Source organism: Schistocerca nitens, chromosome 1, assembly GCF_023898315.1.
Source record: "Schistocerca nitens isolate TAMUIC-IGC-003100 chromosome 1, iqSchNite1.1, whole genome shotgun sequence".
NCBI classification, from domain to species: Eukaryota; Metazoa; Arthropoda; class Insecta; order Orthoptera; family Acrididae; genus Schistocerca; species Schistocerca nitens.
In genome coordinates, this window is record NC_064614.1 from 51,450,475 (window position 1) to 51,474,314 (window position 23,840).

Below are 23,840 nucleotides of genomic sequence, written 5' to 3' on the forward strand. Positions count from 1 at the left end.
TGATCACACTGACAGAACCACAGGCACATAGACACAGGCAACAGAGCATGCACAATGTCGGCACTAGTACAGTATATATCCACCTTTCGCAGCAATGCAGGCTGCTATTCTCCCATGGAGACGATCGTAGAGATGCTGGATGTAGTCCTGTGGAACGGCTTGCCATGCCATTTCCACCTGGCGCCTCTGTTGGACCAGCGTTCGTGCTGGACGTGCAGACCGCGTGAGACGACGCTTCATCCAGTCCCAAACATGCTCAATGGGGGACAGATCCGGAGATCTTGCTGGCCAGGGTAGTTGACTTACACCTTCTAGAGCACGTTGGGTGGCCCGGGATACATGCGGACGTGCATTGTCCTGTTGGGACAGCAAGTTCCCTTGCCGGTCTAGGAATGGTAGAACGATGGGTTCGATGACGGTTTGGATGTACCGTGCACTATTCAGTGTCCCCTCGACGATCACCAGTGGTGTACGGCCAGTGTAGGAGATCGCTCCCCACACCATGATGCCGGGTGTTGGCCCTGTGTGCCTCGGTCGTATGCAGTCCTGATTGTGGCGCTCACCTGCACAGCGCCAAACACGCATACGACCATCATTGGCACCAAGGCAGAAGCGACTCTCATCGCTGAAGACGACACGTCTCCATTCGTCCCTGCATTCACGCCTGTCGCGACACCACTGGAGGCGGGCTGCACCATGTTGGGGCGTGAGCGGAAGACGGCCTAACGGTGTGCGGGACCGTAGCCCAGCTTCATGGAGACGGTTGCGAATGGTCCTCGCCGATACCCCAGGAGCAACAGTGTCCCTAATTTGCTGGGAAGTGGCGGTGCGGTCCCCTACGGCACTGCGTAGGATCCTACGGTCTTGGCGTGCATCCGTGCGTCGCTGCGGTCCGGTCCCAGGTCGACGGGCACGTGCACCTTCCGCCGACCACTGGCGACAACATCGATGTACTGTGGAGACCTCACGCCCCACGTGTTGAGCAATTCGGCGGTACGTCCACCCGGCCTCCCGCATGCCCACTATACGCCCTCGCTCAAAGTCCGTCAACTGCACATACGGTTCATGTCCACGCTGTCGCGGCATGCTACCAGTGTTAAAGACTGCGATGGAGCTCCGTATGCCACGGCAAACTGGCTGACACTGACGGCGGCGCTGCACAAATGCTGCGCAGCTAGCGCCATTCGACGGCCAACACCGCGGTTCCTGGTGTGTCCGCTGTGCCGTGCGTGTGATCATTGCTTGTACAGCCCTCTCGCAGTGTCCGGAGCAAGTATGGTGGGTCTGACACACCGGTGGCAATGTGTTCTTTTTTCCATTTCCAGGAGTGTACATGTACAATCTTAGCGAGCAAGGTTAAATTTGTTATGCAAGGCGAGATGCTTTGTTCAATGTTCAAGGATGAATATCGATATTCCATTTGTTCATCCGTGAATGTATCCCAAGGCACACGTTGCTGTGCCACTTATTCATTGTTACTACAGGAATATAAATCCTAACGCGTTCCTTTGCGTTCTAACTTCAATGCTTAATGGAACTATTCTCCACGTTTACCGTTAGATGGCATATGTAATTTGTATTCCTGCTATAGCAGTTTCTCACTTGTTTATTGAATAACAGCAAGTGTTTCTCTAAATTTCTGCTCCGTCACTTTGACACCACAGTGATTTCTTAAAATTAACAGGTTCTCTTGGGATATTGTCATGTGTTCATGTATTCTTATTTAAATTAGTACTCGATGAGAGAGTAACTGACTACTCACTTCCTTTTCATGTGAGCTGCCATCAGCAGAAATATTTTACACTTCCTTGCAGGCGTTTTACAGCAGATAAGAGGTAGGTTTGTGTTGCTGCGGATCCATCCTGATCTTGAATATGTTCGTAGTGATTATTGTACTTCATGTTAAATGCAAACTGGTATTGCACCATACTAAGTTAGGTTTTTCGTTCTCATTGGACGTATCCTCTATTAAGAAGGGGTACAAATGTACTTGCAGAGCTCCAGTTAAACTATTTGTTGCAATATGGCGGTTTTCCCTTCTCCTGAGTGCATCAAACCAATAGAAATCACATAGTGTCACATTTATTTCATGTATAAAATGGGGGAATATTATCCGGGCAAATTTACTGAAGTTGTATCAATTACGTTCTCATCTTAGTTTGAAAAGAAAAGTTGGAGCCTTTTAAGATGAATAGCGCAACATTCAAAGACCGGTACATGAACTACAACACGAATAAATGTAATATAAGCAACTGAAACGCTGCCATAAATAATGTGAATATAAATGTTGTTCCTAACTGATAAAAACGATATTTATTTCAGCGTAGTCCGCGGCTGAAACAATGTCTTTAATGACAATAATCTGCCTCAGTGTCTGCCGTTATTGACTATAGCAAATTTCCATTTTCCTTTATCCCCGTTACACGGATTCGGCTGTGTAGTCATTTTCAGGTTTATTGTGTAATGCGGCCACAGAACGTATTCTTGATGCAGTCAAAACGTAGGTAACTCAAGTATGATGCGACTGAAAGTGACAACACTGCCGTAACTGTGCAGTACTGAAACGTTCAAATAAAGAGATCTTTTAATCCAAATTTCGGTAGATACTGAGGCACATTATTTTCTTTAAAAAAGGTACAAATATTGTTGGGGTTGTAAACGCGTCAATTCAAAGAAGATATGGACTGCAAGTTATTGACTGATGCTCACAGCGACAACACTGAACGTATCACGAGTGAATAGTTATCCAATAATTTGGAATTGAGGATGCTAACGTAACGTTCAATTTGAAACAGATTTGACTTCATCCCACACTACAACACTCTGTTATATTAAAAGCGCTGCAAACACACTTTTTATAAAACAGTTTCACAGTTACTATGGTCATAAATGACAATTCTCCTGAAACAGCACGCCATTTGTTTTGATGTACCACGTTGGTTCATTTTACGAATCAGGTGTGCGAATGAGCGAGTGTGAAGAGATCGTACGTTTTATACTGATATTTGGCTTTTCCATCCAGTGAATGGTAATGAAAAATGAACCGCATTTACAGCAGAGACTACTGTTCCAGTCACTCAGATTATGACGTCATTGCAATGCGCGTGCCTAGTCATGCTGGAATTTCAACGCCAAGTGGTGCTCATTGATATTTACCTATTAAATACGAATGACTACTTATTCTTTAATCGAAGAAACTTCTATTATCAATATATTCCTGTTTGATATCCGTTACTCATTAATGAGGCAAAACAGTAATTTACATGCTGACGTAGATTTCAAAATTTTTCTCAACTTATTTTCTATTCTTTGGTAAATATGCACGTACTTTTCTACACAGTGCTCATGTTGGCCATTGTGTAATGTCCATTACTTTCTCGATATACAGAGTGAATATTCCACTCTGTAGCTTACAGGTATAAGTTGGCTCTTTATGTGTCTGTAAGGTGGCAGCGCTATGTAGCGCCCTGCATAAATAACTCTGACAGCTCTGTGCGTACTCTCTAAGAGACTCTGTGGCTGGTCGGATACAGTTGGAGATGAACAGCCAGTAGTGATGGAAGTTGGGAGTGAGTAGTCAGCAGTGATGGAGGTTAGAGGTTAATAATTAGCAGTGTTGGAGGTTTGCAGTATTAGCAGGAGCAGACGGCCTGAATGCGTATCCGTCATGGATGGTTAAAATGGCTCTAAGCACAATGGGACATCTGAGGTCAACAGTCCCCTAGACTTAGAACTACTTAAACCTAACCAACCTAAGGACATCACACACATCCACGCCCGAGGCAGGATTCGAACCTGCGACCGTAGCAGCTGCGCTGTTCCGGTCTGAACCGCCTAGAACTGCTCGGCCACAACGGCCGGATATCCGTAATGGAGATTTATTACTGATGATTACATAATTTTGCGAATTGTTTTTTACATGATTAAGGTAAAATCTGCTAAATACATTGTTTGCTCGGCAAGAAAATCTTTCCTTCGCTAACCACACTCGTATTAGTAGTTAGAGCCTACAGTCGTTAGAATCTTTTATTTAGCTGGCTTTATTGGTGATTGCTGCATTGCTGTAGTTTGTGTAATGAAGATTTCCTGTGAGGTAAGCGACTTATGTATGGGGTATTGCCAGGATTTCTTCTAGTTCAGGGTCATTCTTTTGTATTTATTGTATGAACTCAGATTATCATTTTTTGAGCAGTCAGATTGCGTTGCGCTAGAATATTGTGGGTCAGTATTGAAATGATAAAGACAAGCAAAGAGATAGTGCGTTCTGTTTCATTCAGCAGCTTAAGATTATTGAGTAAGCATTCACGAGTTTAAGTACAAAATGTTATTAAGATGTTTCACAAGGTGTGGGGCTTAAATCCGCCGAAAATTTCAGTTTGAATTCGCCGCCATATCGTAGTTCCGCCGGAGTTCGCGACTGGCGTTGTTGAAAGCCGTAGGCTTCTAATAAAAAGTCGGAACCTCAAAATGCCCGGGCAAGTGCCGCATACAACCGAAGAGCCGCGATTATCGGCAGTCTTTGCGTTGGGTGTTCTCCCACGGAAATAGTTCGATTCTTCGGGTGCCCGAGATCAACTGTTTACGAAATTGTGGGCCACGTATAATGCTGTGGAGAAGCCTGGGGTTCACGTCCTAGATGTTTTGTCGAGTAAGGGTGGTATCATGACACCACATTCCTTTGAAAAGGGACAAAATGCCACAAATGGAGTTTATGTGCTAGTTTTGACGAATGTCGTGAAATAGTGGCTGGTAACTAAGGCCTCAGCCCGACAATACGTCTTTCAACAGAACGGTGCACCGGGTCGTACGAGCCATCTAGTTCAAAATTGGCTCTCGGACAACGTTCACATGTTCTGATCAAAGGAGTTCTGGCCCCAAATAGCCTGTAATTGAGCCGACTCAACTAATATGTTTGGAGCTTAGTGAAAGACTTACCAGTAAGAAGATGCACCCTATCGTCGCAATGCTGCGCACCGCTATCGAAGCAGCATTAGCGAATATGAACAGCACTGTTTTAAAAAAATGGATGCGATCGCTTCAGGACAAGATTGGGGGCTGTCATTGAGACTGGAGGGGGTTACATCGAGTAATGCCCGCATCTCGTGGTCGTGCGGTAGCGTTCTCGCTTCCCACGCCCGGGTTCCCGGGTTCTATTCCCGGCGGGGTCAGGGATTTTCTCTGCCTCGTGATGGCTGGGTGTTGTGTGCTGTCCTTAGGTTGGTTAGGTTTAAGTGGTTCTAAGTTCTAGGGGACTGATGACCATTGATGTTAAGTGCCATAGTGCTCAGAGCCATTTGAACCATCGAGTAATATTGCTCTGGAACGATGCCACTACTTATATGTAAAAGGATTTTGATTTCTATTTTGTTTTAATGAATTTGCTTTCAGGAAAGTTTCATTGTCTGGATTTAAGCGCAGCGCCCTGTAGCGCTACATTCAAGAGAGAGGTATTGGTTGTCTGAAGCTCTGAAGGACAGGTCGACAGGTCGACCGTCGATGCCTCAGTCGGCACTGCCAGTGACGGCAAGGTACAGAGTTTGAGCCCCGGAACAGCACTCAGCATTCATTTACAGGGAAGATTCATTTGTCCAGTGCCTGGCACTTCAGTTCTTTTCTCTTTCGGCAGATATCAGCAGAAACACTCTTTGAGTGCATTAGCGTCTATAAAATAAATGACTGGGGTAAGGAGTCGAGCCTTGTTCTATGACGGAGCACTACGGTGTTTAAGCTGTAAACAAATTGGTGTTAATGCTGAATTTTTATCAAAGAAATACACGAATTTACACAGTTTGTAACGTGACAATGTTATTACAGTTGCCGAGATAACACATCTCATCCTGAGCAATCGAAATGCCTCGTAACACAACAATATCAAATATTAACCAGAAGTTTCTTTACAAAATTAATCTTACTACTACATCATGAAGTTGACCAATATTACGAAAAACCATCCGATTCCGGTTCTAAGTTCGGTACAATTTAGGATGACAATCAAATTTTGGAGGATGGTTAGTTTTTGTGACAAGCTGAGAAAAATATTATTCAAGGCTGCTCGAGTGGACGGAAGCTGGTGAACCAACTAGTTTTCGCCTCGGCTCAGGGTATTTACCTCAGCTGCGATGAGCTGTCGTCTGCATGGCTGCTCTCGTCCTCTGAAATACCTATAAAAGCTAATCAAAACCTTTGCCGATTTTTTTCAGCAGAAACTCTCCTATGTTTCTCGTTAGGTGAGAAAACATGCTCTCATCCCTAGTCTTGAAATATGGCGATATGCACGTGCATGGCTGGAGCCGCGTGCATGTTACAATGCCCTCTCAGTTCTCACAAGAACAATTAACCAATTAACTAAGTGGACGGTTCATTTCTCAACTGCTGGAGGTCAACGATGTTACAGGTAATATCTAGCTCAACGTCAGCTGCAGTGAACGCAGTCTTCACACAAATTTCTCCTCTGCATCGTACAGAGCAATATGTGCCCCGTTCTGCACTTGATGCCTGTTCCGAGGAGAGTCCACGAATTTATCGGGCTTGTCTTTCTCGCAGCAATACTCTCCCCCTCCTTGGTCCTTTTGTGCTCCCTGTCATGGCTTTTTCCAACCAATAGGAGCGATCCTCTTTTTTTATGGAAGCTCTCTCTGCCAATCGCAAAGGCGCTACCATTAAACTGTGTCGATATCTCGGCACTTTACTCCTTCCTGGTTCGTTTCCGCCAACCAGACATTTTGTGCCTGCTCTAGACACCTAAAAGTTACATGCATCCATCATGAGCGTACCGCTTGCTGTTCACATGATCAGCTGTGTCACTGGTTTGTTCGTATCCATTTGGAAATTCCGCGATGCCGTTTTCCGAGGCCTCTTTCTGTACCACTCCGGTGGCCCACTCCTTGCCCTGCTGGCTGAGTCACCTGGCCCGTTCGTTGACTCTCGCCGTGGGACGCCATTAAGACCTTTCCGTTGTACTCCCGTGGTGCGCACCTCGCACTTGCTTCCAAATGCACTGTTCTCTCCAGCTGCTTGTTTCACATTTTGCTCATTAATATGCAGTGTATAGGTTCGGTGTGTTAATACCATCGATTGAGTGTCATCCCTTTGCTTTGCATACTGCACATTTTACAGGCAAATCTGCCGATGTAAGTCAGGTGAAATATTCACCTTCCTGTTACGATGTATAGACTCATGTGAGGTGCGAAATTGACCTTCATTTGATCTGCCACCTTACAGTCAATAGCAGCATTAAGATTCTGGAGTATCCGGAAAACAGCCATGTAAACCGGCTACAAGTACTTTGGTGGAACTATCTGGCCTTGGCGTTCCTCGTGCCTGTCATTTCGCCGGGTTGAAGTGGTCCCGCCCGACCCATCTCCGGACTGGGCACTGTCCCTGACATGTGGCTGCCTGCCTGCTTCGGTGAGAAAGAAGACTTCCCAATCTGTAGTTTCTGAGCAATTCGGCTTCAGGAATCACCACTCCACAACACAACAACTCCTACGGGTCGTTGAACACATAACACATGGCTTCAACATAAACAAAGCTACAGGGGTAGTGTTCCTGGACATCGAAAAGGCTTTCGACCGTCTATGGCACAACGGCCTCATCCGCAAACTCAGCGACGCGGGATTCCCCGACGGGCTGCTGCGTCTAATACACTCATACCTCACAGACAGGAGTTTCAACACTGACGTGCAGAGAAAACAATCAACACGACACGGTATACACGCGGGAGTACCCCAGGGAAGCATCCTAGGGCCCCTACTGTTTAAACTCTACATAAACGATCTCCCAACCACACACAACATAATGATGGCAATCTACGCGGATGACACAGCCATCCTTGCGCAAGATTGGAAACCATCAAACATTACGTCACGCCTACAGACTGCACTCAGAGTGGCCGAGCCTTGGTTGGAGAAATGGCGTGTTAGAGTAAACGTCGACAAGTGCGAAGCCGTTCTGTTCACAAAAAGACCGAAGCAACTGCGAAAACACCGCTACTGCAGACCAATAACTCTACATGCACGCCCAATACGTTTCCGCGAGGATGTCAAATACCTCGGTGTCTGGCTGGACCGGAAATTACTCTGGGGGGACCACATACAACACATGACCAACCGAGCTAGCGCGAGGCTCAAACATCTCTATCCTATGCTCAACAGGCGTAGCACACTGAACAGAAGGGTGTCGAGGTCCATGTACATGACACTTATCCGACCCCTGATGACGTACGCAGCTCCCGTCTGGGGATACGCTGCGCCTACACGCCTGCGCAGTCTGCAGCTCATACAAAACAAAGTACTCAAAATCATAAGCAATGCTCCACGAAACACACGCATCGCGGACCTTCACCGGGAATACCGACTTGAGACTCTCACGGAGGTAATCCACAAACTCACCACAAGACTATACAGAAACTCCAGACATTCGCAGAACCCGTTTATTCTGAATCTGGGGAACTACGACCACAACCATACATGGAAACATAAAAGAGCAAAAGACACACTTGCAAGGACATAACATCTATGGCCAAGCATACGCAAACATAACGGCACAGGCGAGCCCCTGTTAATCAGACGCATTTACTGGATATCCAGCTGAAATTCACTGCCGAATAACTGACACCACACAGGGAAGCCGTACCGTACACTGCATGCAAACAAGCTCCACACATCCCCCACACAGTGAGATGATCTATGGCCGATCTCCCACTACTGTATAACGATCTTGATTGTTCCAGGAATGTAGCAGCTGCAGCAACTGGGACACATCGCCATCGCTTGTCACGGTAATGATGCATGATACCTATACTAACAAATCCAACCTTGCATGAGCTATCGCAGCTAGTAAGCCACTACTGCTCTTACTACCCATCCCACTGTCGCAGAGTTTTTTTTCCCACGGCACAAGCCATGGCACTTTTTTCCCTCTGCTCTTCAAATCGCTACCCTCACTCGCGTTTCGTCCACTATCTATCGCCTGATGGACCGTGTTAATGCGTAGCCTTACCCAGACGCACGGACAACATCACAGCCCAGCATCCTGTCATCCACTTACTAGATAACTAACATGTTTACGGAGGTGACAGTAGAACTTTTAGTTTGGTCACCACTTTGGTGGGGGCGTGGAGGGGCCGCATCTCTATTAAAATGTAGTTTCTGTAGCGTGCAAATCACTGTGTGCCACATTTTAACAGAGTGCATTTTATGTTGTGATAAACAGGCAGAAGAAAACTTTGGCAGAGAGCTGCCCTCTATTTTAACTGAAGATACGACAAGTGTGGCCAAACATTTAATATTTTGTGCAGTGTCTGGACTCTGGATAAAGCTTTTACCCTGGAGATTTAGTGTGGTGACCCACGCTTTTTCTTCTTGTGATAAGCCAGCCTCTGCTATCTGCTATACTCTTTTAATTATTTCTAACGCTTTTTTCCAGGTTCTGGACCTAAAACAGCGCGAGCACGTGTTTTACTGCGTTTTTGTTACTTTTAACTGTATCTGAGGTTTCGTAACTCTCTAAGTTTGATTTTGTCGACATTCGTCTCATAAAGTCTCATACTGGCGCTAAGGACGATGCAATCATACGCTCACAAAACCATATCATGATCATCATCATCATGATCATCATCATCATCATCACCAATCTTCGTTGGATAGAGACATATTCCTTCCACAAAGACTTTGCCTTTCTGAAAACATTGGACTCAATAATAGCTAAATCTGCAAAGCAGAGTTAATTTTCTTACAATTTTCACTAAATCTCGAGTTTTCCCTTTACCATATCACATTTATGCCGATAAAGGAGATATATATTTCCTTTTTAACATATTTTAAATTATCACCCTTTAGAGCCAGAAGACCGTAGGTGTATTCACTGAAATCAACAAGGAAATTATGTTTTATATCTCAGACTTATTTCTTCGCAACGTGGCACTGTAATAATACACAAAATAGAACATAAAATAATATCAATGTTCAACTAAAATTAACATACAGGGTGGTCAGAAGGATTCTGAAAAGCTGGTGAGGGTGTTGCAGGAGAGGATGTGCCGAGATTTAACTGTAAAGGAAAAAACTCCATACGTATCGCCGTTTCTGCGTTATTTAGCAGTAGAGATAACGGATCAGGATGTTACACGTTCAAATTCAAGCAGCCTGCTAAATACAGCGTTCGTTCCCTCATACCGACCAAAAGCACCTTCTTTTGACCTAGCTTAAATTTATCACTTCTGAAGAATCTACGTTTTAACTGATACTGAGCAATTCAACAAGTGGTAGCTTACAGACCCACAGGTGTCTATGCATTACCGCATTTTAGCGAGCGAACGCATGATTGCCTAACCTCAATGCTAATTAAACCGTAAACGGCGCTATGTATCGATATTTTTTTAAACAGTTATTTCTCAGTTCAAATTTCCTGGAAACACCCTCAAAAGTTTTTCAGACTGTTTCTGACCGCACTGTATAAGTGAAAAGCGTCAGTGAGACTTCGGTACAATCTGAATTTCAGATTCTCCTGTAAGTTGACTTGAGGAGCGAAGTGAATTCATTCGGATTTCTCGCTTGAATACCTCCTGATGATACATTTAGAATTGACGTGCCCCACGGTCTGGTCTTGATTTCCAGAACTCGCTTTGAATGGTGGGCACCGCATTTGAGTGCTGTGACTGTACAGCATCTGTGCTTTGCAGGTACATCCTATCCCAGTTTACTTTCACAGAAGGTGTTTGAAGAACATATGAGAGGTGAGAATGGCATCTGTAATTCCGATCAATCAGAAAGGAAAGATTTTGAAAAAAAATGTTCAAATGTGTGTGAAATCTTATGGGACTTAACTGCTAAGGTCATCAGTCCCTACGTTTACACACTACTTAACCTAAATTATCCTAAGGACAAACACACACACCCGTGTCAGAGGGAGGACTCGAAACTCCGCCAGGACCAGCCGCACAGTTCTGGACTGCTGCGCCTCACACCGCTCAGATAATCCCGCGTGGCAGATTTTGAAATTTAGACTGAAATACAGATATTCCATTAATTGTTAGTCGGGACACATCCCAATGACGATCGCCGGAATAGAAAATGGGAAACATAATTAAAAAATAAGATTATCGATGTGAATTACTTCTACTTTAGATGGTTAAATTAAGTTAATTCGGTTACCTACGTTGATAATCGACATCACGCACAGAATGTTCGTTGGCGAACTAGTAAGTTTGTTGATGGCAGATCGTGTTTTCACGAAATATAATGCAACGAAATAATTTTCACCACACTAGAAAATATGAATCGGACGTCATTAAAGATATGTGGACTGCAAGGTTGGACATTTCCTGTATAGTGAAAATCTCCGTCTAATGGCGTGAGGATCGCGCGCGGATGGCGTGCGAATCGACAAGTCACCAAACAGACTTCCGTCTAACGTAATTAACGCTGATACTCTATTTGTCATCAGTGAAAGGTAGCAACATTACTTTTAAAAGTGAAACATATATTAAATCTAAATGTTCAGTTATTATTTCAAATATACTACGAAGAAATACAGGAGATTACTCACTGAAAGGCAGAACAGCACAAACAGATGGTAGGTGATACGTGCCTCTCTTATTTCTAAAATCGCGGCCAAGATGGCTGTAGAATTATTGCAGTAGTAACGAGCAATTTTGTAGTATAAGAGCAAGTTATTAATTATATATCTCAGGTGTTCCGAAAATACTCCACTGAAGCTCCTAGGAAACTGGTATAAGCATGCGTATTCAAGTACAGAGACATCTAAACAGGCAGAATACGGCGCTCCACTGCAGACGGCAAAGCATATATAAGAGAATAAGTGTCTGGCGCAATTGTTTGATCGGTTACTGCTGTTACAATGGCGGGTTATCAAGATTTCAGTGAGTTTGAACGTGGTGTTGTAGCCGGTGCATGAGCGTGGGAAACAGTGTCTTACTGCTGTTACAATGGCAGGTTATCAAGATTTCAGTGAGTTTGAACGTGGTGTTATAGCCGGTGCATGAGCGTGGGAAACAGTGCCTCCGAGTTAGCGATGAAGTGGGGATTTTCCCTTACGACAATTTCACTGGTGTACCGTGAATATAAGGTATCTGGTAAAACATCAAACCTCCGACATCGCTGCTGCCGGAAAAAGATCCTGCAAGAACGGGACCAACGACGACTGAAGAGAATCGTTCACCCCTGCGACGGTGAGGAGCGTGTGCTGTTGGAATGATATAGGACCCCTGATACGTCTAGATACGACTGTGACAGGTGAACACATATATGAGCGCCCTGTCTAATGACCTACATCCATTCATGTCCATTGTGCTTTCCGAAGGACTTCGGCAGTTCCAGCAGGACAATGCGACACCCCACTGTACTGTGTACCGTGAATATAAGGAATCTGGTAAAACATCAAACCTCCGACATCGCTGCTGCCGGAAAAAGATCCTGCACGAACGGGACCAATGACGACTCAAGAGAATCGTTCACCCCTGCGATGGTGAGGAGCGTTTGCTGTTGGGATGATATAGGACCCCTGATACGTCTAGATACGACTGTGACAGGTGAACACATATATGAGCGCCCTGTCTAATGACCTACATCCATTCATGTCCATTGTACTTTCCGAAGGACTTTGGCAATTCCAGCAGGACAATGCGACACCCCAAACGTCGAGAATTGCTACAGGAACACTCTTCTGAGTTTAAACACTTCCGCAGTTTACCAGACTCCCCAGATATGAACATTTTTGATCATATCCGAGTTGCCTTGGAAGGCGCAGCAGGATTCATAGAGTCAGTTCCCTCCAGCACTACTTCAGACATTAGTAGAGCCCATGCCACGTGGCGTTGCGGCACTTCTGTGTGCTCGCGCGTGCCCTACGCGGTATTAGGCAGGTGTACAAGTTTCTTTGACTCTTCTGTGTATATCATCACACGTTACAATATATGCTGTTTTTTTTTGGCATTTTGTACGGTTATCCTTCAGTTTTGCTACAAACTAAGTATTGACAGTCATGGAGCAACAGCTGGATAAGTTCTACCAAGCACTGAACATAATCTTTGCTTTCTGACAACGTTTTTTGAATTACTTTTGTTCTGCGTGGGATTCGCGGGATGCAGTAATATTTAACTCAAAACCAGTCGATAGCCTGAATTCTTGAGATGCAGACGCTTTGAACTGTACCTTGCGATACAACCGGGATGATATTGCATCCATCTCGATATTAGGTGCAATTTATTCTTTCGCGCAGCGTTTACAGTATTGCTGAAGTTTCTGTGCGAATAATTTCATTAGATGTTGTGGCATAAGGGATTTTTGTAAATCAAATAGTAGCGTGAATGGATTTTTGAGGAAGGGTCAATTCCCATAATAAACAGCACAGTTTGTGATGTGTTATCAACTGTGATACATTAAATCCATTTCATCTCTATCCTAATTATACGCTGAAGCAACACTTAAAATTATTATGGGCCTAAATGAATCTGCTAGTTTCAATTGGCCGATTGGAGATATGGATCTGGAGAGTACAGTATTGTAGTACTGTTAATATCACAGGGCGAGTGCTGCAATATGATGTGGCAATGTCGCACCTCATTGATAGCCAATGGCCTGGAACGGAGTACGCGTTTTCTTATTTTAGTCTCATTGTGTGTTTTGATTGAACGTCAGTCTTCTTTAAATGATCGCCGTTGAGTCATGTGGATGCGTAATTCTTCTGCAGAGTTCACAAAGCTTAGTGTAGAGACAGAATCTTACTTGTGTAGTCTTCGGCTTTCCCGTCGAATTAACTGTTTGTACTCTTCTTGGGGCTCCAGCCGGGTGCAGTCGTTTTCAAACTACAATATTTCGACAGCGTTCCTTGCCGCCATCTTCAGGTGCAGAATGAGCGTCTCCGCTGAGTCTCCTCCCCTTTATACTCTGATCGCTCCCCACATCTTCCCCCGCGTCCTACCACACGCGGTGCTCCGTGGAGGGGTGGTGGGGAGGAGCGGGCTGCTGGCTGCTGGATGCGAACTGTGGACCATCAGATGTCCTGTGGCCTCCGTCGGGCGCGGAAGTCGCTTTGGGTCGGCGCTGTGCTTTTAGTTGGCTGAGTGCTGGGTCGCAGCCTTTTCTGAGGTTCAACCCGGCGTCTCTGTTGATCAGCCCATCAGCTAGACGTATTTCAATTGCCTCCTTCAGAACATAGTCCCAGAAAGACGAGGGCCGCCGTAAAACTTCCGTTTTCGCGTACTCCACAGTATCTCCAGTATCCATGTAATGTTCCGCAGCCGCAGACTGCTTCAGTTCTGTGTGCCTTCTGTGTTCCTGGCATCTTTCTTCGATTGTCCGTACAGTTTGCCCGATGGATGCCTTACCGCATTTTCACGGAATACAGTAAACACCTGGTTTGGGGAGTTCCAGGTCATGTTTTACTGTACCTAGTAGGGCCCACGTTTTCGGAGGTGAGCGGAAGACACATTGATGTTACACACAGTCAAAATCCTGCCGATTTGTTAGATACTTTGCCAGCGTAAGGCAGGTACGCCATTGTCTACTCGTCCTCTTCGTTCTCTCTCTCTGCTGGGCTTGTGCATTCTGGCTGAAAGCACTTCGAATTTGACTCTCGTTATATCCGTTCGTCTTGAAAACGTCTTTTAGGTGGTTAAGTACTCCTTGTAGGCTTTCCTCATCCGATATTTCGCGGGGCCTGTGTGCCAATGTTCGCAGTCCACCCTCATGCTGTGAATGATGATGGCAGCTGGTAGCGTGGAGATACAGGTCAGTGTGGATTTCTTTCATGTATACACTGTGCCCCAAGGTGCCATCCGTTTTGCGCTTGAATGGGACGTCCAGAAACGGGAGTTCATCATTCTCTTCCACCTCCATGGTGAATTTGATGTTAGGATGCAGAGAATTCAGATGTTGGAGAAACTCTTGAAGTTTTTCTCTTCCATGTGACCATATCACAAATGTGTCATCAACATATCTGTAAAAGCACATAGGGTTCAGTGCTGCAGTTTCCAGTGCTTTCTCTTCGAAGTCCTCCTTAAAGATGTTTGCTACCACTGGTGACAGGGGACACCCCACGGAAACATCATCCGTTTGTTCGTAATAGTTTCCATCGAAGAGAAAGAATGTTGATGTGAGGACAAATTCGAAAAGATTAGTCATTGCCGGGTTGAATTTCTCCCTAATCAACTGAAGAGAGTCATCAAGCGGCACCCTGGTGAAAAGTGGGACCACATCGAAGCTCACCATGAGGTCCTGCTTACGGAGGTGCCTCTCCTGCAGCCGTTGAATGAAATGTACAGAATTCCTGATGTGATGTTGACATTTCCCGACGTGAGGACTTAATTCCACCGTTAAATATTTGACTAGCTGGTACGTAGGACATCCTATGTTGCTCACGATAGGCGCAAAGGAACATCCTTTTTGTGCACCTTCGGTAACACATAGAGCCTTTGGGGTGCAGCAGCTCGAGTTCGGAGCACCTTGACCATTTCCTTCGCCAGGCACTGGCGTAGAAGCTCAATAGTCTTCTTTTTCACCCTGTTTGTCGGGTCTCCCTTCAGTTTTCTGTATGCTGGATCCTCGAATAGGTCGAACATTTTGTGATTTTACTCTGATAATGGAAGCTGTACAGTTGTATTTCCTTTATCTGCGGGTAAAATAACTATTTCAGGATCATTCCGTAGTTCTCGAATGGCGGCTCTTTCTGTTTTCGTGATGTTCGGCCTCGGTAGAGTGGCTCTGGTAATCGCACGGCACGTTTCCCGACGTATCTCTTGTGCTTCTTCGCTGGGAAGGGTGGAAAATGTTCTATACCACTGATGAAGTCTGCAATGGGTATAGTATTCGGTGTTGGTGCGAAATTTAGTCTCCCTCTCCAGAACTGATTTTTCTGCGTCGTCTATCTCCTTCCCGGTGAAGTTGAGTACGTTGCACGTTGCACTTGTTGCGCCTGTTGTTCTCTGGCTGCCAGACGGTGGAACTTGGAGACTTGTTTAGAAGTGGCACTTTGTCGAGACAGGTCCGCATTAGCCCAAGAGACAGTGTCGTCCCTCTCCCAAAAATCGGGCGAGAGCAATCGAGCCTTCTCTAAGTGGAATGCGAGTAATTCCTTAGATGTTGTGTCTGGACGCCGACGGGTGTACCGGATCCTTTCCCTTGTGACCCGGTGGGCGGCTGCGTTGTTTATGTGATCGGTAATCCTCGCGAATGTCGGTATTATGCTGTGGTCACGGCACCGCGTCAGGAAGGCGAGAGAGCTCAGTAGACGCTCCTTCCGTTCGCGAAGCTTATCCAGCTTGTTGAATCTCTGGTTCATCTCCTCCCCGTAGAGGAATCTGCTGTGTGATCTTAGGCTTTCCCGTCGAATTAACTGTTTGTGCTGTGCTCGGGTCTCCAGCAGGGTGCAGTCGTTTTCAAACCACAATATTTCGACAGCGTTCCTTGCCGTCATCTTCAGGTGATACCAGCAGAATGAGCGTCTCCGCTGAATCTCCTCCCCTTTATACTCTGATCGCTCCCCACATCTTCCCCCGCGTCCCACCACACGCGGCGCTGCGTGGAGGGGTGGTGGGGAGGGGCGGGCTGCTGGCTGCTGGATGCGAACTGTGGACCATCAGATGTCCTGTGAGCTCCGTCGGGCGCGGAAGTCACTTTGGGTCGGCGCTGTGCTTTTAGTTGGCTGAGTGTTCGGTCGCAGGCTTTGCTGAGGTTCAACCCGGCGTCTCTCTTGATCAGCCCATCAGCTACACATATGTCAATCGCCTCCTTCAGAACACAGTTCCAAAAGACAAGGCCTGCCGTAAAACGTCCGTTTTCGCGTACTCCATTGTATCTCCAGTATCCATGTAATGTTCCGCAATCGCATATTTCGTAGGCTGCTCCAGTTCAGTGTGCCTTCTGTGTTCCTGGCATCTTTCTTCGATTGTCCGTACAGTTTTCCCGATGTATGCCTTACCGCATTTACGTGGAATACGGTAAACAAGCGGTTTGCGGAGCCTCTAGTCATCTTTTACTGTTAATGTTAATTACAATGGTTTGGTATGGGCGTAAGAGGGACGAAAGTTGACGATTTTCATGTGAATCGTGGCTACTTAATCCATTTTGTTTTACTTCAGGAAATACTGCAGATACGTATTAGAAAGCTTAAACCTTCTTCCGGACGAGTTGAGTATTAGCAACCTGTTAATGAGAGCATTGTTTTTAGAAACAGGTTGTTGTGATATGAAAAGTAGAGTGAAAGTGCACTGAATTTTATCGATAAAACCCGCTGTCTCATATCCGAATAAGTGATACTATTACTACTGTTTCTCACATATGGAAATGATATAGCATCTAATGTACAACAAGCAGAATTAGTTCTTTTTGCAGATGGCACCAGTGTTGTAATCACTCCCAGTATACGTACAGAAAAGGAAAAAATGGTGAACAAAAGTTTCAAAAGCATCATTGACTGGTTTTCTGCGAATTGTCTCACCCTGAATTTCACAAAGACACATCATATTCAGTTCTGCACCTCTAGTGGTACTACACCAGTGATTAGTGTAACACGTGGTAACGAAATAATGCATATTGTGCAAAGTTTCAAAATTCTTTGCTGTCCGTATTGATGAGAATTTAAACTGGAAAAGTCACATCTAGGAACTCCTAAAGCAGCTTAGTTCAGCCACATTCGCACTTTGAATCATAGCAAATTTTGGGGAGAGCGAAATCAGTAAGATTACGTATTTTGCTTATTTTGATTCAGTAATGTAATGTGGAATAATGTTCTGGGGTAGCTCATCTTTAAGGAAGCAGGTCTTCATTGTCCAGAAACGTGCTGTAAGAATAATATGTAGTGCTCAACCCGTGATCCTCTAGTAGACATCGGTTTAGAACAATATGTGGTGCTCAGACCATGGTCATCTTGTAGACATCTGAATAAGGAGTTGTGCATTTTGACTACTGCTTCACAGCATATTTATTCCCTGATGAAGGTTGTTGTAAATAATCCACTACAGTTCAAATGGAACAATAAGTTACATAATTACAATAATAGAAGAAAAAATGACATAGAATACTCAACAATAAGATTGTATGTAGCACAGAAAGGGGTGCACAACGCTGCAACAAAAATTTTTTACCACTTACCCGGTGATATAAAATGTCCAACAGGCAGCAAGGTAAAATTTGAAAATAAATTCAAAAAGTTTCTCCTTGATAACTCCTCCTATTCTGTAGAAGAATTTCTATGTTTGTAATGTGTAAAAGCTGGCGGGTAAGAATTGATAACTCAATCTGTATATCTTGTTCACATTTCGGGGAAATAATAATATGGTTATGTTTAGAGTACAAATTAGTTTGCAAAATGAATGTAAAATGACTCGTTCCACATCATGACGATTTATCGTGCAAAATGATCCATGGAACATGATAGCAATTAACTAAGTAACCAACTAACTAAAAAGTGGCCACATCAGAACATGGCCACTACAGAAGACTGAAGTGCTAAATTTCTCTGCATATTGACTGTATTATTACTACATTTAATTAAATGGAAATTTGTATTTTACTATGACACTGCAAAGGGATCCAAAGATATCATAAAAGATTAGGAAAATGTTACGAGGAAGCAGAGCGTTCTAGAAAATCAGTCAGCCCTCGAAATTGTTAGGGGAAGTATTGCACCTAACTCCTGACTTTTTCATGCTCGTGTGAACATATGAATTTGATCAAGGCCACGGAGCATCAGATTTTCTACAATATTTGTAACTAGAGAGATACTATTAAGTGTTCATCAGCTTAAGTGTGTGAATGAAGTGTCTGTACATTATCGGAGTTCAAGGGAACAGTAGTTTTGGCTGGCCCCAATTAATGATATTTGAAGGTACTCCTATATCATTTCATAACACCTTCACCGGAATCCACATTGAAATTGAAAAAGCAATAACAAGAAGAAAAGTCAATGGTATGTATGTTACACAGACTAAAACAACGTCAGCTTCCGGTTCAGTACAAGTAAGCGCTTTATTCAAATGCAGTTGCCAGTGTAACTCGTCTGTCAAAGTAAGTCTACGGCTGTGTCAGCGGAGCCCACAGTGGGATAGACTGTTGACCAAACACAGAGGTGGCCAGCAAGCTGTCATCACAAATGGGAATATCCACGAAAATGCATCGAGACTGCCACCTATCTTGGACCTGTTTTAAGCCGGGTGGGGGGCATATACCTGAAGACTGCTGATTTGTTTTAAATATATGTCGCTATTTTCGATAAATCAGATGATCATATCCATTAATGATTTTTATATAGTATACTAATCAGAAAAGATACAAAGAACATATCAGTAAAACGAAATTTCTGACGTAGATCGGTAGAACAAGGGTAGAAATATCGAAGGAAGTATCGCCCCTCTGAGGAATATATGTATTTAGCTGCGTTAATTCCTAGAAAAGATGAAATTTCAGCGTGAGACCCCAGCTCAAAGTAGCGACAAATAAACTAAATTATTTCAGTGGATGGAGAAAGCTACGAAAGCAGAAACATTAAAGTTGTATGGTAGAATTATTTTACTCTATTTAATGTAAAGACTGAATATGACCTAGAGAGATCGACTAAGATAAGCAAGTGTGGAAAATGGTTTTATGAAAAGCGAAATAATATAGAGACTGCGAAGGGAGGCTTATGAGGAAGTAAAACGAGTAATTACTTCAATAAACAGAAGTAGAGGCTAAAATTGCGACAATCTGATTGGCCAGGTAGACTATGTATACGGCGTTCACTACAGGAGAGGAAGATGAAGGAGGAAAAGAAGTTCAAGAGAAAATTTGACATTACTAGAAAGGTTAGTAATGGAAAGGCTAGTAATATAAGGAAGGGGAATTCATGAAGACCATTGATAGGATAGTGATAATAGAAATGGACCAAGCGAGACACTGTCGACAGAGTTATAAGAAACTCGAAAAAGAAAACGCTTCCTTCCGATGACCCCATGGCGCCAACGACTTTCCACAAATTTAGTCTGCAATATTGCAAACTCTGTTAACCTCTTTCGCTGTGATACACTTTTCATATATTCTTCGTGTGGCATATCTCCAAGAGAAGAACGACACAAATATTACATTTCTTTCATAAAAATGCCAAATACGTTCTTAGAAAACTTCGTCAAATTCAATGACATATTGGTATACAAAATAAGTAATACATGAATGCACGATATTCTAGCATTATAAGTTGAGCGCTCCTACTGTTAAAACAAGTTAACAAAATAAATCAGCAAATGAAGTTGACATTTGACTTAATATGCTCGTGCAAAATAAACCAATGTAACAGAAAACTCTAGAGGACTGTTAGTTCTTCTCTCGTAAATGAATGAAGCTTTCATCTTTTTGACTGGAGCGGCCAAATATTTTTTGTTGGTTCTTTTGAAGGTAAGTTCTCAAATCTCCGCCAACTGTACAGGGCGTGCACCGATCACTGTCTGGCACGAGGGCGCTCTCTCTCCACGCGAGCGGATCGCAGGGCCGCCGCACACGGCTGGCGAGCACTCAATTACAAACTGAATGGCCACGCGCTAAGTGGCCGGAGGGCGGTTTCATACAGATCGCGTCATCATTTCCAAACTGTCGGTTCCACGCGCCCTCCCGTGCTACCGTTCATCAGAGCCAAATTACTTGTTCCACAATAGTACTAATTACCGCCACGTCACGTAAACTGTGACGTAAACAGATCAAGATGGCTACCGTTTATACTTTCTCTCTAGTATTTTAGTTACGTTTTCGAATTAAAAAAAAAGACAATATTGTCTAGTTCAAAATAATCAGAAGAAGACATTAGTTCGATTACTGTGACCCACTGAGGTGTACATTTCTGTGTTCATTAACTTCATAATGCCGGCCGGAGTGGCCGTGCGGTTCTAGGCGCTACAGTCTCGAGCCGAGCGACCGCAACGGTCGCAGGTTCGAATCCTGCCTCGGGCATGGGTGTGTGTGATGTCCTTAGGTTAGTTAGGTTTAATTAGTTCTATGTTCTAGGCGACTGATGACCTCAGAAGTTAAGTCGCATAGTGCTCAGAACCATTTGAACCATTTTTTTAACTTCATAATTCATCAGCCCAACAAGGAGAAAAGCCTCGAATCGCGTGAAAGGACTCATCAACAAAAGATGAACAACGCGTGTAATTTGCATTATCAATAAATTATCTCTTCACTCCTTAATACTATTACATCAGGTAAAATGAGGCCTATTAAATTACTATTAAATGTTAACAAATTTACTTATTCTTACGAACACCTGTTCCACATTCTGGCACTGAGGACCTTGCAATACCGGTTTGTCTGGAATACTTTATTTTCAACCAGCTATGAAATTAATTTTAGTTAACGTTCCTGTTGTTAATCGAAATAAGACTTGCCATACGTGACACTTTGCACATTAATTATTTATGACCTATTCATACTTCGATTTACGCAGAGAGAAAATAAAAGCCAAAATCTCAACCCTTCAACGTGATATAGAACAAAACACGCTATATAGAAGACTGAGAGTGGTGCGTGAATCAGTTGCAACAAAGACCTACCTTCTTACGTTGTGTGCTTGAAGTCCAGCCAAACATACTCGATCTGCTAACCTTACGTTTTGCCTACCCTTAACTGTCAGGCAGTAGTTCATACGCTGTGCTCCCGTATATGAAGCCTAACTAAGCTTTTCTTTAACACCACAACACTCCAGGAGGGTTTTCTACACTATACAACAAAGAAGAAGCTATTCTGTTAAAATTTTAATGAATTTTTGGAGTACCTCTGTCCCCGAATTTCGTTGATGTACGTAAGGTGTCACAATTATGGAAATCTATAAGTAGCACTCATGAGAATTCAAGGAGCTTACGCGACCGAAAATAGTTCTAATGGACACTTCCGGATTTATCGATGTGGTCACTCACTTACAAAATTACCATAACAGTGCTCCTTTGTCACGTGGGACGTAGAAACAAAACACCAGAATAGTTTTGGATGTGCTGGAAATGCATCATACGATATTCTCCAAGACACTGAGTAATCTAACCCCACATTCGTGATCAGAAGGTAATTAGCGACTATTTATTAACACCATTGAGACAGTATGCAGCTAGATATTCACCATCGTACTTACTGACAGTAGGCTGTTGAATGATAGCATACTGTGTGACATAAGCTTCGTTAATTACACCTCCTTCATCGAAGCCTGTAAACGTTTTCATCGTCAAAATATGCTTTAACACCACCAATTAAAAGCACTGAATTTACCTATTCAGATTTTCTGAACATAAAGTGAATAATTACTTCAACCGACGTGAAACTGATACTAGACACATTTCTTGCCTCACCTAATATCCAATATATTCTCCTTTCCACAACTGTCTGTCAGCCTTACTTATAACTTTTAGGACTACTGTGACATCAGACTTTTAAAAAAGGTACTTTTTAAATGGACTATTTTTCCTTTACCAGGCCTTAAGGTCTGAGACAGGTCCACCTGCTTATTACTTAGGAGTCTCTGTCCCCGCAAAGGCGCCTAACTTGCAATTCTTGCCCTTCGTATTCTTATCGAGAATATTTTCAACGCTATGCTCCGACCTCACGCCATGATGGCTTGACAATATTGGGTGCTCAGCCTACCCATCGCCTGACAATGAATGGCTTTAGCCATTGCGTCCTGCAGCGAATTGTGATTCTAGTGTATAATTTAAAATGAAATTTCTAGTAATCTATAGGTTGAATTACGATGCGCTTTGCACCAATCAGTCTTAAATGAAAAACTAAAGAAATACATGATATGTTCCAGCCTTCTTCCTTATATCAATGACCTACCATAGTGTCACTTGGATGCGGTGTAGACAGGTATGCGGTCTACATACCATTCTCCCAGACATCGAAGTTACCACTTCTCGTTCAGGCACCTGTAACGCCGGAAATGCATATCCTCGTATTTCCATCTACTGTACTATAGATTTTTCCTTATTTTGTTACCCGAAGATATGACATTTCTGTGTCTTTATATATTGTAATTGTTTTACTGTCTGTATATATATATTTATGCATTTATGTTGGTTTGTTCTGTGAATATTATTTGCATTTATACGCTGGGTCTGGCCTAGGGAAAACTATGCTATCGAACGAATACATCGATAGGTCGTGTGAAGAACGAAAGTGTGTAGGATCTTTGCTAGTGTTAACTCTGTCGCGTGGAGCGCGGGCAGAGAGGGAGTCTGGCTGGAGTAGCGAGTGGAGCAGGTGTGTTGTGTGACGCTCCCGCGAGTTGCCGCGCTTTCGGGGTTTGGCAGCATGTAATTACGCTCGACTGGCTACAATAGTTTCTAGCACGGTGTCGCGGACGGGAAGCATTAGCTGGCACACATCAAGAGCCCGTTTCGCCTGGTGACCGTGTCGAGAAGAAGGCGCGCCAGCATCCAGCTTCTGCAACAGCGACGGCCGACAATGAGTGACTGTCGCCACCTCCTTCAATCAACCAACAAGGAAGACTAAAAGCACGTAAAGTTTCAGAACTGTATGGCAGACCTCAGCTATTCAAACTGTTCCATTTGCCTCGCAAAATTACAGCAACTTTGCATGAACCTTTGTTGCTCATTGTCCCAATTTCATTACCAAGCAGGGTCCCTTCCTTTTCCGAAATGAACCCGAGTGTCGTTGAAATTCAGACGCCAGCATTAAAGTACAATCATTCCATTTCACTGCTTTAATTTCAAAGTTAAGTTTAAGTATTCATAGCTGGCTACAATATTTAGATTACACAAGCACAAATTAAGAGTGCGAGTTTTGTTACTATTTTTTAGCTTACCTGTGACTGCAGCTCAGCTTGGTACGTACTAAATTTTACTATTGTTA